Source organism: Pseudochaenichthys georgianus, chromosome 2 (assembly GCF_902827115.2).
Source record: "Pseudochaenichthys georgianus chromosome 2, fPseGeo1.2, whole genome shotgun sequence".
In the NCBI taxonomy this organism is placed as follows: Eukaryota; Metazoa; Chordata; class Actinopteri; order Perciformes; family Channichthyidae; genus Pseudochaenichthys; species Pseudochaenichthys georgianus.
In genome coordinates, this window is record NC_047504.1 from 594,618 (window position 1) to 609,211 (window position 14,594).

General features: G+C 41.6%; 1 long non-coding RNA gene across 1 annotated transcript; it reads left to right on the forward strand.

Moving 5' to 3' along the window:
• Nucleotides 1–12,332: 12,332 nt before the first annotated feature.
• Nucleotides 12,333–14,385, forward strand: LOC117457321 (uncharacterized). The gene is made up of 3 exons (XR_004553325.2): nt 12,333–12,390; nt 13,274–13,453; nt 13,612–14,385. It is a non-coding gene; the product is annotated as an uncharacterized lncRNA (long non-coding RNA).
• The last annotated feature ends 209 nt before the right edge of the window (nt 14,386–14,594 follow it).

Below are 14,594 nucleotides of genomic sequence, written 5' to 3' on the forward strand. Positions count from 1 at the left end.
GGACCACCTCCGTGTTTTCCGCTTGTAGGTGTACGTGCGAACCATTTGATCCATTGTGTCCACTCCTGATTTTGTGTGGTTGTAATATTGGATCACTTCTGGCTTCCTCTTAACACTCTGGACATCCACTGCTGTGTCATCATGCATTGTGCTTAGCAGCACAACAGCCTTCCCCTTTTTCGGGACATAGCTCACTATTGTCATGTTGCCACAGAATCCAAATTTGGAGCTGTACTTCTCTCTCAGTTTGTTTGGCTTCATGACAGGTGGTATGTCTGGCTTGTTCTGGCGAAGAGTCCCCACAAGCGTAAGGTTCTTCTCTAGGAGCTTCTCAGCCAAAGGAATGCTGGTAAAGAAGTTATCCATGGTTATGTTGCGACCTATGAACAGAACAAAAAGAATGAATGGTCAATTTAGTCAACATGTAATTCTCTAAATTCTAACATTAAAATAAACCTGATGGAATATTGATTATAATTATTATGGAGTACTGCATTGTATTTTATTCCATTATATGCTTATAAATTAATCAATTTCTCACAATGGTAATACAAAATGAAATAGACACTATGAGAGAGTGGAAAAGTGATCTAGGTATTGTGCTAAAACTTCAAGAGTATATTCACTGTATGTATACTCTGTATTCTATATTCACCTGTGTGTCTTATTCCGCTGGACAACTGTTGGACAATATTCTCGCCAAGGTTCCTCTGAACATCCTCTCCTGGCTGTCGCCCTGTATAGATCATGCCATTGAATGCATAATGGACCCTTGCATCGCACATCCAAAAGATTTTGATCCCATATTTTGCTGGCTTGCTTGGCATGTATTGTAAGAACTTGCACCTTCCACGAAATGGCACAAGCTGCTCATCTATCGTGACACAATCACTGGGGACCAACACTTTCTTGCAATTGGCCAGGAAACAGTCCCACACATATCTGAATGCAGCCATGTGGTCTGTTACCAGTCTAACAGCCCTAGTCCTCTTATCATCAAACCGTATGAGGCGGTGGATATCCTCATATCTGTGGAACCCCATGGTGGCCTTACGGCCCGTCCACACAGCGGCGTGCGCTGACGCTGGCCGGCGGGCGTGTCTGAAACTCGACCAACAACCAATCACATGAATCTCCCGCCCCTGACACATAAGCAGCGGTTTGATTGGCTAGAGCTTGTACTGGCATATGATTCGATTGGCTGACGCCTCGCCGAGGCGTCAAAAGTTGAACATTGCTCAACTTTTGCAGCGAGCCACGCCAGCTACGCTCCACGTCGCTTCCCACGATGCATTTCGGCTAAAAGTGACGTCACCCCATTCAAAGTGAATGGGGAAGCGTCAACGCACGCCGCTGTGTGGACGGGCCGTTATACATCAGATTTTGCAGGGGATCCAGAAAGAGCTCCCGCAAGGCCACATCCCAGCTCTTGTCCCCCCCTGCAAGGAGGGTCAAACCAATAAATGCCATGAATTCCACTTTGTCGAGGCATCTCCACTATTTTCCTTTTGCTGCGTCCCTCTAAGTTAGTGCATCTTAAAACCTCCTCTATGATGTTATCACTAATGAACAACTCCCAGGCATCTTTTGGTGAAATGATTGTTGAACCAGATACGGGTCCTGGACACCTCCTCAGGATGTTATGGGTTCTTGCTCTGCCTTGAGTGGGGGGTTTCTCATTCCAGTAAGACCCCTTTTTACTTAGCCTATTGGCCTGGGTCTGAGTTTCCTCTTCAGAGGACTCATCAGACGAGTCTTCTAGCTTGACCAAGGAGTCTTCTTCATCATCAGCAACTTCAGCTTGACCCTGTGGCACATAGTCTACGTCATCATCAGAGAGGTCAGAGTCAGAATCAAGGATTGCTCCATCTTCCTTATCCTGTTCTTGATGTAACATCTTGATGACCATTTCAGCCGTGAAACGTGAATGAGTGTGACGAGCCATACTGTGGATGAAGAAAATCAAAATAATATTTACAACATCAGTTGATAAATTATACAGTACACTTTTCTAATTCAAGTTTTATTTTGTTGCCCTAGCTGACATTAGCTTATACCTTTTATATGACTGTATTTAAATGTATTTATTTATTATTATGTATGTATTTCCAGATTGACAAATGGGTTGAAAATAGTATAGCGTATTTATTGTGTAAGACATGATTACATTTCCTACATGATCTGGCAAGAGAGTTGGCATGTATGCATTAGCTAATATTAGCGACCGCGATCTAGAATTGACCTAGCTAACATTAGCTAGCTAGAATATAATATGCTAATGTAATGCTAGCTAGAATATAATATGCTAATGTCATATTTCTCTTTCCCAAAAGGTAAGGATAATGTTCAAATGTTATGTGCAGTTATCTTAGGTAAAACAATTGTAAAACAAGACTTACATGAATCAGATCTGAAGACGCAGCCTGTTTCATTCTGACAAGAGTGGAATGTGAAATGTTGTCCAATTGTTTAGTTCTGACCAGCGCCATATTCTGACGAGTGAAAAGTTGTCCACAGTAAAAATGTTCCTAACTGCACACATTTTATAAATCAAAGGTTCCTATCAAATTCACACTTGCACGGGTCATTTCTGACCCATGTGTGGAAACTTGATGTAGTGATACAAAAACTATGTTAGTTCCAAAATGTAGACAGAGAAAATGAAAATAATGATTTATGGTCATCAAAAACAAGATATTTAATGAATACTTTGCAATATTAAATGATGAAATGAATAGATTTGAAAAGATATAGCAAAGAAACACAGCCATGCATGAAATATAATAGGAAATGAATGCGGGTCATTTTCGACCCATGTGTGTAGTAAAATCCATCCATCCATCTTCTCCCGCTTATCCGTGGTCGGGTGGCGGGGGTAGCAGTTCCAGCAGAGAGCCCCACATTTTCTTTTCCCTGTGTAGTAAAATGGAAATAAGAATTTGTGATGATCAAAAACAAGTTACTTGAGGAATTCCTGGAATTCTGAATGGTGAAATGAATGTATTGCAAAGATATTTACAATTAAAACCCTGTCAGGTCATTTTTGACCCATGTTGTGTATCAAAGGGTTAAGGCCTTTTGAGAAGCTGCAGTGCTGCATGAGTGTTTAAAGTACTTTGAAAAGGCCTAAAGAGATAATTCTTTCACAAGGGGCCTCTAAATAGTGCCCAGATCAAGAATCTGATATATGGGAACCCTAACCCACCCAGAACCTTTTTTTCAATAAAATGTCAAACTTTCTCACAAAATCCTGTCTGGAGCTAAGAATCTGACACCCTTGTGGTGAGGGAAGGGGATGAAATTGAAAAAAATTGAAAAAATGTGGTTGGCGCTCCGAAACTTTGAGAGTGTGTTGCTTCACGTCTGTGGAACCCACTTGCAAAATGTGGGGACCCTGTGACCTTCAACAAGGTCAAAACTGAGGTCAGAGGTCACGTTTCCATGCCGTACGGTGCCCTTTACGGCACAAAGGAAGGTCCGACCGCTTTGAGCTTGTTCTCATTAGAACCGGCTCGAAAAGTACATGCAGATTGATGCCTCTGGTGCAACTAAATGTCAAAGGTTATGGCTTAAAATGTAACAAAACCTTCCGTGTTTAAAGTACTTTGAAAAGGACTAAAGAGATAATTTTTTCACAGGGGGCATCTACATAGGGCCCAGATCAGGAATCTGACGTATGTAAACTGTAACCCACCCAGAACTTTTTTTTCAATCAAATGTCAAACTTTCTCACAACATCCTGATTTACTCGTAGAGTCAAACAGGGTTTTGCTGGAGAAGCATGAGAAAATTGAAAAAAATTCAAAAAATGTGCTTGGCGCTCCGAGCCTTTGAGAGTGTGTTTGGAGACAATTTGGAAGACCCTGCGACCTTCGAGAAGGTCAAAACCGAGGTCAGAGGTCACGTTTTAATGCCGTACGGTGCCCTTTACAGCACAAAGGAAGGTCCGACCGCTTAGAGCAGGCATCCTCAAAGTACGGACTCCGGTCCGGATCCGGCCCGAACCACAACTGTCTCTGGACTCTGAGCAAATTATACTCTTCATTGTGTTATCTGCGAGACATCGCCACAACGCAACGAGTCAAAATGATCCGCTATGTCCATAGACTGCAAACAGCGCTCATCGGACATTTATAAGAGAAAGTCTCTAATGTCCGAGTGCAAGTGAATGCAGCACAAGATGCACGTCATGTAACCCCTCCCCCGGTCCTGGCGCGAGCGTGGACATATGATTGGCGGCGATTTCATTTGAACGGGACGGCGCAAAACGAGAAGCATTCGGACCCAAGCACTGAAGGAATGAGGTATTTGCGGTCTACACTGACAGAGAAGAGACTGTCAGTTTGGCTGTACTCAGCATTGAATCAAAACGCACTAAAGCTGGTGATCTTAATACGTTTGTGAGGCGTTTTGCTGAACAAAATGGTAATCGCCACATTCAGCTGTAATAGACACGTCAACTTGATGCTCTGCTCACGGATGAGCATACAAAACTATTAAGATGTTACCTTACGTGTGTAAATATATTTTTTTCTTTGAGGGGGTCTGCCCCCAAAAAACAGTTTTAAGTCCTGAGAAAGTCAAATACACTGCCCAGCCAAAAAAAAGTAACCACTTTGATTTAACTAGGTTAGTAGGTAAGGACATTCCACTGGATAATAACTGAAGTATAAAAGAATGCATGACTGAAGTGATGGAGACCATGTTGAAGGCAAACAAAAAGAGAAAATAACAGGTCAAATCAGGCAAATCCCCCTCTCAGATTCCACAGCAACCAGAAGAACATAAATACTTGCTGGTGATTTGATTAATCAGCTGTGTGATGGAATAAAAAATGCACAGTGCATTTCCTTAGCTGTGGATGAGTCCACTGACACCACTGACAATGCTCAGTTGCTGGTGTTTGTGAGTTTTTATGATGAGGCAAAGGGGGAGTTTGTTGAAGATGTGTTGGGCCTGACGAACCTCAGTGGACACACAAGGGGGCAAGACATTTATAAAGCAATAATGGGAATGCTGAATGAAAAAGAGTGCAGCTGCCTTTATTCATAACTGTGCAGCTCTTACACTGCGACTCTGAGGGATCAAGCACAGACACAATAACAATGAAAACAGCTGGATACAGATTATTTTTGTTTTTGCAACCTCGTGTTAAGAATCTTGTTGCAATTGTTTAAAAGTTTGAATGACCGTAATAAACGGACCTTTGTCTTATTGAAACATTTATTTTGGACCTTTAAGATTTGTATTTGAGTACCCCTGGCTTAGAGCTTGCTCTCATTAGAACCAGCTCGGAGAGAAGATGCCGATTGATGCCTCTGGTGCAACTAAATGTCAAAGGTTATGGCTTAAGATTTAACAAAACCTTCCTTTAAGCTGTTTTCTCTCTAACTCTTATGGTGATAGGGCACACCACTTTGCCCGCAGGCTAGGCAGTCAAGAGTATTCTAATTAGCTTCGGCTTGATGTGTAGATGTGTCGTGTGTCCCTGGGGCCTTGTTTTTACTGAAACATGATGTTTCGATGTATATTTCCATTGAAAATGCTAACCACTAGCCGCAAAGCTAGCATCACAGCCACTGCTCCGTTTGCGGATACCTTGCACACGTTTTTCACACGCTAGGAGTCTGGGAGTACATCCATTCGCTTCGTCTTGGTCTGTATATGTGATTTGATCTGTCGTTTGTACATTTTGATAGCGGAAAAGACAGGAAAATGTCCCGTTGATATACATACTGAGAAATATATATAACAGACTTTTTTTCTCAGTAAACTTTTGTCAGTGAGATAAGCGCTGCTCCTTGATGCGGGAGACCCGGGTTCGAAACTCTTCTCACACTCTCCATATTTGAAGTTGATTATATTATAGTTAGTGTTATAGGTTTATAGGTTTATTCATTTAGGCATTATTAAATATAAAACACATAATTTGTGTGATTTATATTAAATGGCTTATAAATAATATTTAATATTAAACTCCACTGTGTATCAGAGCTCCTAAAACATACAACATGACTTAGCAGAACTAATAAAGAAATGTCCAGAATACTACTTCGAAGAATTTAAAACATTTATTTATACAAAAACATTTTAACATTTAAGAACATTATACATATACAAAATCAGATCCTCTTCCGACTGCGCCGGACTCTGGAGCGGTGTGACCTTTTGCGGGGGCTGATTTTCAGAGGGGACAACAAGACCCTGCACTTCACCTGTTGGCACACAAAACATAAAGCATTTTTTAATGAACTTGTCACGTTGGGATTCATACATAGTCATATTGTGCTATTTTAACAGTTTTTAATCTCAAAGAAAATCAACATCTTTAATGCTATATTTTTTTGAATTGTGACATTTTGACTACCTTTCCAGCCTGGCTCCTGGTCAATAAATAAATCTCTATATACCAGATTTTTTTCTCAGTAAACTCTCAGCGGCCCTCGCAGTCCTCGCGAAGCGCATCTGAGATATCCAGAGTAAGTACCAACAGAACACTAAATGTTACTTTTTCCCTGTTTGACAGTCATAAAACCCAATTTTACAACCGTCACTCAATGTCATTTTACTATTTTGGCGTCAACTTTTACATGACGGTATACGGCAACTTCAGTCAGTCAGTCTGCATTAAATTAGTTAGCATCGCCAGCATTGCTAACGCTAATGTTCCTAAATAAACGTTAACTGTCATTTTAGTAATTGTCAACAGCCATGTGTAAATATGTACATCCGATTGTCCGATTGTTATACAATTATCAGATTAATGGACATGTTGTAATTAGCTTATTACACTTTTTGACCTGTGGTAACACCAGCATTAATCATACAGCTACTGTATGTAGCGTAGCCCTTATGATAGTTGTTGACAATAGGTGCGGTGTATACAGGGTTGGGAGGGTTACTTTGTAAATGTAATCAGTTACTGATTACTGATTCCATGGCTCTGAAAGTAATCTGAATACAGTTACGTGTCTTAAAAAAGTAATCAGATTACTTTTAGATTACTTTTGGATTACTTTTTTTTTCCATCACAGATGGGTATGTTTTGGTGAACAGGAGACACAAAAAAGCAAAAGGAAACTGAACGTGTTTTTACTGTTTTAATGGCTTATCAAGAGCACAACTGAAACATAACATCTGAAACGATGTAACAACATAATAAACTTGTTGGGGGTGCAGCTTGGGATGTGAGGAGAGTGAGGGACACAGCGAAGAACGGGCGTGTCGCCTTCTGTCCTGCCAGTGTTGGCAGGACATGAATTAAAATGTCGAACTCGGACTTCATTTTAAGGACATTTCGGCCAGGGGTGTAGAGCTATAGTTTAAGCACCGGATTGGCAAAACAGGAGAGTGTGTGCACCAGTCTGCCTTGATCTATGAATTCATGTCCGTGACACTCACAGTATCTGCTGCCCACAGCTGTTTTTTCGAAGGAAAACCTCCTTCACTTCATGACATCTCTGCAGCGCCAGGAGGCAGCGGGAGGGTTAACTCAGCCTCTGAGAAGACAAGCGCTGCACAGTGCCTTTCACGCACCGCCTATCACGCACCGCCTTCACTGTGTATACCTTCAGAAATAATCATTAGTAAGGCTAAAGACTAAAGAGCGACCGCAGGCTGATGTGTTTTAACCACACACACCTATATATACACACACGCGATTTAAACGCAGACTTTTGTTCCTCCATGTTTCGTTGTTATTGTTTCACTGAGCGAGCGGACCCGCGATTTTTTTTCAAACGCTATTTTGGTCCATCTGCGGCGGTAATAGGTTGTGTGGGCTGTGATGATTCGGCTGTTACTACTTGAATATTAAATGTTGAGAGGAAATCTTTCCACCAATAATTCCAATAAGTAATCCAAAATGTATTCACTTCAGTTTTACGAAAGTAACTGTAATCAGATTACTTGTTTTTCAAATGTAACGCGAGCTGAATACAGTTACTTGATTTTTGTATTCTGATTACGTAATGCCGTTACATGTATTCCGTTACAACCCAACCCTGGGTGTATACGTGACTTATTAAGGTTTTACAATAACCAACTTTAATATTACCCACTGTAATTTGAGATCCCTATCGGTAACGGGGTGTTTTATGAGTTAGTTTATGCGTTGCATGGTTTAAGTGTATTGTTAATATAGACACCTAAATGATATAATGATATGCTTTAACTCAGTATTATATGATAATATGAATAGATGTATAAGTGTGTGTTTATGTGATGCAGGAAGGATACAGTATATTGTTAAATATATATTAAAGATAGCTTTATACTGTATATAAGATTACATTAATTGTAATTCAATATACATACACTCATAATTGCTGTGAGCACCAGGAAAAGCAATATATAAATAACATGTATTATTCTTATTATTCTTATATATAACTGATAACATGGTATCAGTGTTGTTTGCTTTGCATTGTAGTTTGCTCTTAACACTTGTTATTATACTTAGATGAGCACTAAACCCAAAACCCACAAAGTGATGGGAGATGCTGAAGGCCTTTGCTAACTCTGGAGTTTGGCCTTCAGAGGGGGAGAATAAACCAGCTCCGAGGCAACGGAAATGGTATGCCCTCTATCAGAAGGTAAAGTATAGCAACACATGTACCTATTACTTAGTAGTTAGTACTTATTAAATTAAAAGTATACTGTATTACTGAAAATAGACAAGATACTGGTGCAAATATTATCAATCGAGTGACTCACTCCAGACTAAAAAAGAATTATGATAATTTCAGATTGAAAAATGCCCCATGCTGGCCCGTAGACAGACCACCCCAACTGTGGATATCATGTCGTTAAGGTGATGTATTTGAAAATAAAATAACATTATTGTTGTTCTTGCATGCCTTTTACAGTGCTTTAATGCTGTTGATGTCACATAACATGTTGTATTGCATTACATGATTGATAGATTGAATGCTGTTGTTTTAGCCTGCCAATGCCCCGCAGTCTGTAGCCTCAGTCTCAGCTGTACACCGTGACAGGAACCACCACAAAGAGTGGCATCCTGCTAACAAGGTACCGCTGTGCAAGAGGGTCTAATTCGCTGGAGTCATTCCATCTCCACCTGAACAGGTTTATTCCAGGTTGGTTCAATTGTGTGTATGTTTTTCTTTATGACATAAGTATTCATTTTGAAAAGGAAAACATTTTTTAATGGCAAAAATATTTGTATTTCCAGGAACCAGTGCAAATGCACTGAATTTCCAATTGTACCTCCTGGAAGGTCTGAACAGGTGGAACCAGGATAGAGGGGCTGCTGCGGTGACCAGCAAGCAGGCATCACTGCTGACATATGCTGGGGATGTGGCCCACTGTGTCAACACCAACAGCCTCAAGGTGTTTGGCCGAGCATTTGTGCCGACCTTCAGGCCGCCTGCCAAATACACTGGTATGTATCATTGATATCTGGCTTCATTACACTTTGGGTTTAAGGTCTCTGTGAATTTACTAAGTTAAACAACTATCATTGCCATATGATGATTTTTAACAGGAGAGCTACTTGGTGTTGACTACTTGCTCAGTCAGACTGGACGGCCTCTTCGAATCATCCCTGATTCCGAGGAGACTGAGAACATGTTGGAGGATGTGGATGAAGGTGAGGAAGAAGAGGAAGATGAGGGCTTTGAGGAGCCCACAGTCCCAATCTTCCTCCTTGATGACCCAGGGATCTCCATCTCCTCTTTGCCTTGTCCCTCTGCAACACTCTCCTCCTCCCAGCCTGCGGCCTCCTCCCTAGTAGCTTCCTCCGCCCTGGTTGCTTCCTCCTCCCTAGTTGCTTCCTCCTCCCTGGTTGCTTCCTCCTCCACAGCTGCTTCCTCCTCCTTGGTTGCTTCCTCCTCCCTGGCTGCTGCGTCCGAGCAAGCTGCGGCATCCACCCATGCTGCTGACCCCTTGTGCCTCCTCTCTGCCCTCCCTGTCCGCTGCCGCCTCTCGACCTTCTGCCTCCTCCCAGGCTCCAGCCTCCATGCCTCAGCCAGGTGTCTCTTCAGCACATGATTCTGCACCTCCTGATGAGTCTGGGGTATATTAATCAATATGCAATTATGTGTTTTAGCTGTGGTTGTCCTTTTTCACTGTCCTCACATTATTTTTCTCTTTTCTATATTTTTGCAGGCTGTGGATGACTCTGGCATGGCAGGCATGGACCGAGTGGACGGCTTGGCAGAGTGTCTGGTGGAGCTGAGGAACCAGCTGACTATGGTCCTAACAAACCAGCAGGTCAGGATAATGAACAGTCAAGCTGCTTTTCCTCTGTGCATATACAAGTTCACAATTTGAGATATTCTTGTCTTATGTGCTGTGTTCTCCCTCTCTCAGGTTAGCAACATTGTTGCTCTGTGGCAGAACCTGCTGGACTATGACAAGCAAAGGGTGGTTTTTGCTGCCAGACATCAGAGCAGGCTGGACACAGGGCGGTTCAGGTCTCCTAAAAAGAAGCAGGAGTTCACACCAGGGGTGGAGAGTTTGAAGAGGCATGCTCTCACCACCACTGCCCCACTTGCACAGTGGCCAGATTGCTGCCGCCTGATTGAGGCAATCTTTGTCAGGCTCTGTGTTATCCACCGCAGTCCCAGGAAGAGGGGGACTGGCACAGTGTCAAGATGGGATCTCATCCTGGAGGACTACAGGAAAATCAGGCGCCGCATTCTGTCCAATGGGACAGTTATGCAGCAGACCACCCTGCAGCTGGTGGACGTGAGCCACACCACCCTGGTGCAGTGGCACAATAAGAGGGTTAAAAGGGAAGACAATGCAGTGGTGTTGCAGGGGCTGGTCTTGCCTAGCCGCCTGTCTGTGGCATCTGACCCTCTTCCCCCTGCCAATGTTCGCCCCCAATCAGCAGCCCCCCAGCCAGGTGTTGCTCACCATTACATCCTCCCAAGTAGCACCGTTGGCCAGGTAAAGCTAAAGAGGAAGGCCTCACCCACAACAGCAACACCAGCAACTTTAAAGCTGCGTCCCCAGCTGCAGCTATTCCCTGCTTCACCCTCTGGTCCTCAGATGGTGGTGCGGCAGCTATTCCCTGCTCCACCCCAGCTTCCCTCTGGCCCTCAGATGGTGCGGCAGCGACAGCTCTTCCCTGCTCCAACTTTGGGCCATTGCTCCTGGATTTTTAATCCAGTGACCTCACAGGTGCCGGTCCAGGTCGCTGCTCCACAGGCTCCGAATGCCAGCCTCTCCTCTGTTCTTCCTGCTCCTACTCCTGCTCCAGCCACCCGAAAGCTGACCCGCAAGGTTGTGCACAACACGTGCAAAAAGTGTGGGAAGTTTCGCACAGCGGAAACTGGACACAGCCAGTACAAGGGAGTTGTTTACTGCCCCTTGGTTGAGGCTTTGCCAAAGGAGCAGTGGCTGAAGGACATGAGGAACAAAAAGTGAGAATTGTTTCCGCCCCATAGGCATTGACACTTAATTATGTATATAGTTTGGTTTACAGTTTTATAGTTATGTGTGTATATATATCTTATGTATAAATTGTATATAGTAATTGTATCTTCTATTTAAGAGTGTTATTATCATTATTTTGTTATACCGTTTTACTACTGTTTTAAATGTTATTATGTTTAACTAACATAAAATAAAGGTTTGGCTTTTCAAGTATGCCTAGTGTCTGTCCAATAATTGTAGTGGAGTACTATGTTTACAATTTCTATACTTTTTCGTTCACCTGTTCGAGCAGCAGTTCGAAAGCCAAAAACTAAATAATTATAAAACCTATACCTTAGTTGATATTAATGTAATGGTTATATTTTTATTATTTATCCACAGCACACAAACAATGAGCTTCAATAAAAATCCATATCGGTGACTTAAAAACTATCCCTGATTTAAAAAAAGTATTTAATAAACTTGAAAGAAGTAAATAAATTGTACTTAATATTTAATAGAAATGTATTAATTGTTAACTGTATAACACAAGTTTTATCAGTCAATATCTCTAATGAATTAATGTTAAGATATGCAACACAGGCACTTTTATTCCTCTCATGTTCTATATATTATACACTTCAATACTGACGGAGTTGGGATTCAATCCTGCAATCTTGTGGATGTGTTTTCCGCCTCAAGAGATAAACAAATACATACTTTTTTTGAAACACTTTATAAACACTTTTAAATGCTACAGAAGGGAAATTGGGAGCAGGAGAATCGTTTTTTTCTCCTCTTTTCTCCTTTTTCTTCTTCCCCCTTCTTACGTTCACGTCTGCTACCAAGATTCTACCAAGAATTGAGAGCTCTGGCCAATCAGCGGCCGTATTGCTACCAAGAATTTCTCCCGCAGCAACCAAGAATTGACCAATCAGCGTCTCCGTAGGCGGGGCTACTCTGCGGACGCCGCAAGCGAGAGATTCACTTTTTCCCAACATCACGAAAGTAAGTACATCATCCTTTAACTATGTTGTCAATGCTTATAAACTGTCATATTAGATGTATAGATATATGTTAACTAAACAACATGTTGCACAGGGACATTTTACTCATGACTAGCGAACCGGACATGTCCCGCTGTAACCTTTCCATGTATGTGATGTTTACCGGTAGGGGATTATTATGTACATGTTTCGTCAATGTAATGTTGACATATCTGGCTAAATAACATGCCTGTTTATGACATTACCCAGTTTAAGTTAAGGACTAACATAACTACGAGCTAGAGAGAATATCGGACGGGAGCGAGCGGAGCTTCTTTTATTGCCTTTTTTTCTCCGTCACCGGTGGTGCAGCGACCAACGTGTTTTAAAAGTGAATTTAGTCTTTAAGAGAGCTTTAACAGTATATATGATATACAAATAAAACAAGAGCAAAACAAATCTTGCCCTTGAATGTAACCGGACACCTGTTTTTATTTTACCATTAATTTAAATACTAAACCTCACCTGTAAACAATGAAAGTCCGGGGGGGGACAGTGAAGGGCAGTTACAATGCAGTTAACTCCACCTTATATTATGAAATACTTGTACTTGAGTAGGCAGGCCTGTTTCCACTATAATTGAGAGGAAATTATTAAATAGTTAGTATGAAGGTCGAGTTTTTCATACAAAATATAAGCTATTTATACATTTCGATTGATTGATTACATTTAAATGCATAATCTGAATTTGTACTTGTTTTTATTCAATTTTAACTTGTATTGTATGTTGTCATCAGTTTTTCTTTGAATCAATATGTAATCTTTTACAGCTTGTTTATTAAATATTTATTATAAATTACATATTTCTCAGTTTTATTAAATATGACTATTTTCTTATTCTCTAGATGGAACCACGCTTTTGAAAACGGGACGGTATTCTCAACTTGACAGACACTTTGGAAGCAACAAAGGTCAATAAGTTCTACGCACAAACTGGCTCCAGTGTGAAGGGAGGGCACCGCCAAAAAGAAGACTGAGACCACCATCCAGCTCCCAGAAGTGAATGTTGCAACTGTCACACAATGGTGAGTAAATAAGCATACTACATATACTGCAAGACATGTATACTTACTCTGTAATACTTACCCAATAAAATGATTTACTGTTCAAAATAATCCCAACTCTTTTTCATTACAAATATTCAATTGTGTTCATTAATATTTATTGTTTCATGTTTGCGCAGGCGCTGCAGGTCTCAGGAACAGCAGGTCCTGAAGCAGGGTATCCCCGCTCCTGACGCTCCCATGGCAGGACCTGAGCAGCTTCTTGTGGCAAAGCAGAAAGGGACATCTCTGTTTCCTGGCAGTCTGGCTGAGCCTCACGCCTTTGTTCTGCCACCAAACACTGCTGGTGAGGCAAAGCTCCAGAAGAGATCCCAACCAGTGGCCATCTCACAGGGCCCCCCACCACCTCCATACTATGCTCTTCCCTTCCTTGCACCGACTCCACCCTTCTCAACACCATACATGATGGTACCATCTGTGCAGCTTCCTCAAGTGCCTGGACCCTCACAGGTTGTGCCTGGAAGCTCTTAGATGATGCTTCTGAACATTCCATTGCCATTAGTTACTCAGGCGCTAACATCCGGTCAGAGTAACGTGCCGTACACCACACAGCAGAACAGGGAAAGAAAAGAGGAGAGGGAGCCATCGGGATCAGGCAAAGGAAAATATGTCAAAAAGACAGACGCCATCATTTGCAAAAAGTGCAACAAAGACAGGAAGCCACCAGCCCACTTACAGTACTTTGGCAATTGGTACTGTAAAGAGTCCGAGAGCCAGTCATATGAGGGATGGAGGGCTGTGCTGGAGCAAAGAGGATATGGGGGAGAAAGAGAGGGGATGCACCTTAAAGGACCTCATGTTGTGAGCCGGTGCAACTTTTTCACTTTGTTATATTTTGCACTGTTTTTATTGTATAGTTTTATTTTACACTTTACTATACATATTGTAAGAATTGTTGTTGTTATTATTACTGTTGTTTTACATATATAAATACATATAAAACAAGTATGGATGTTTCTGTTTTGAATATTTCATCATCATATTTCACTTTCATTATTGTTATATTTACTTAATAATTTGTTCTTAAGTTTGAATACATTTATTAAAAGTTGTAATTATAATAATAAATGCACAACATAACAATAATCCTCATGCACATTTG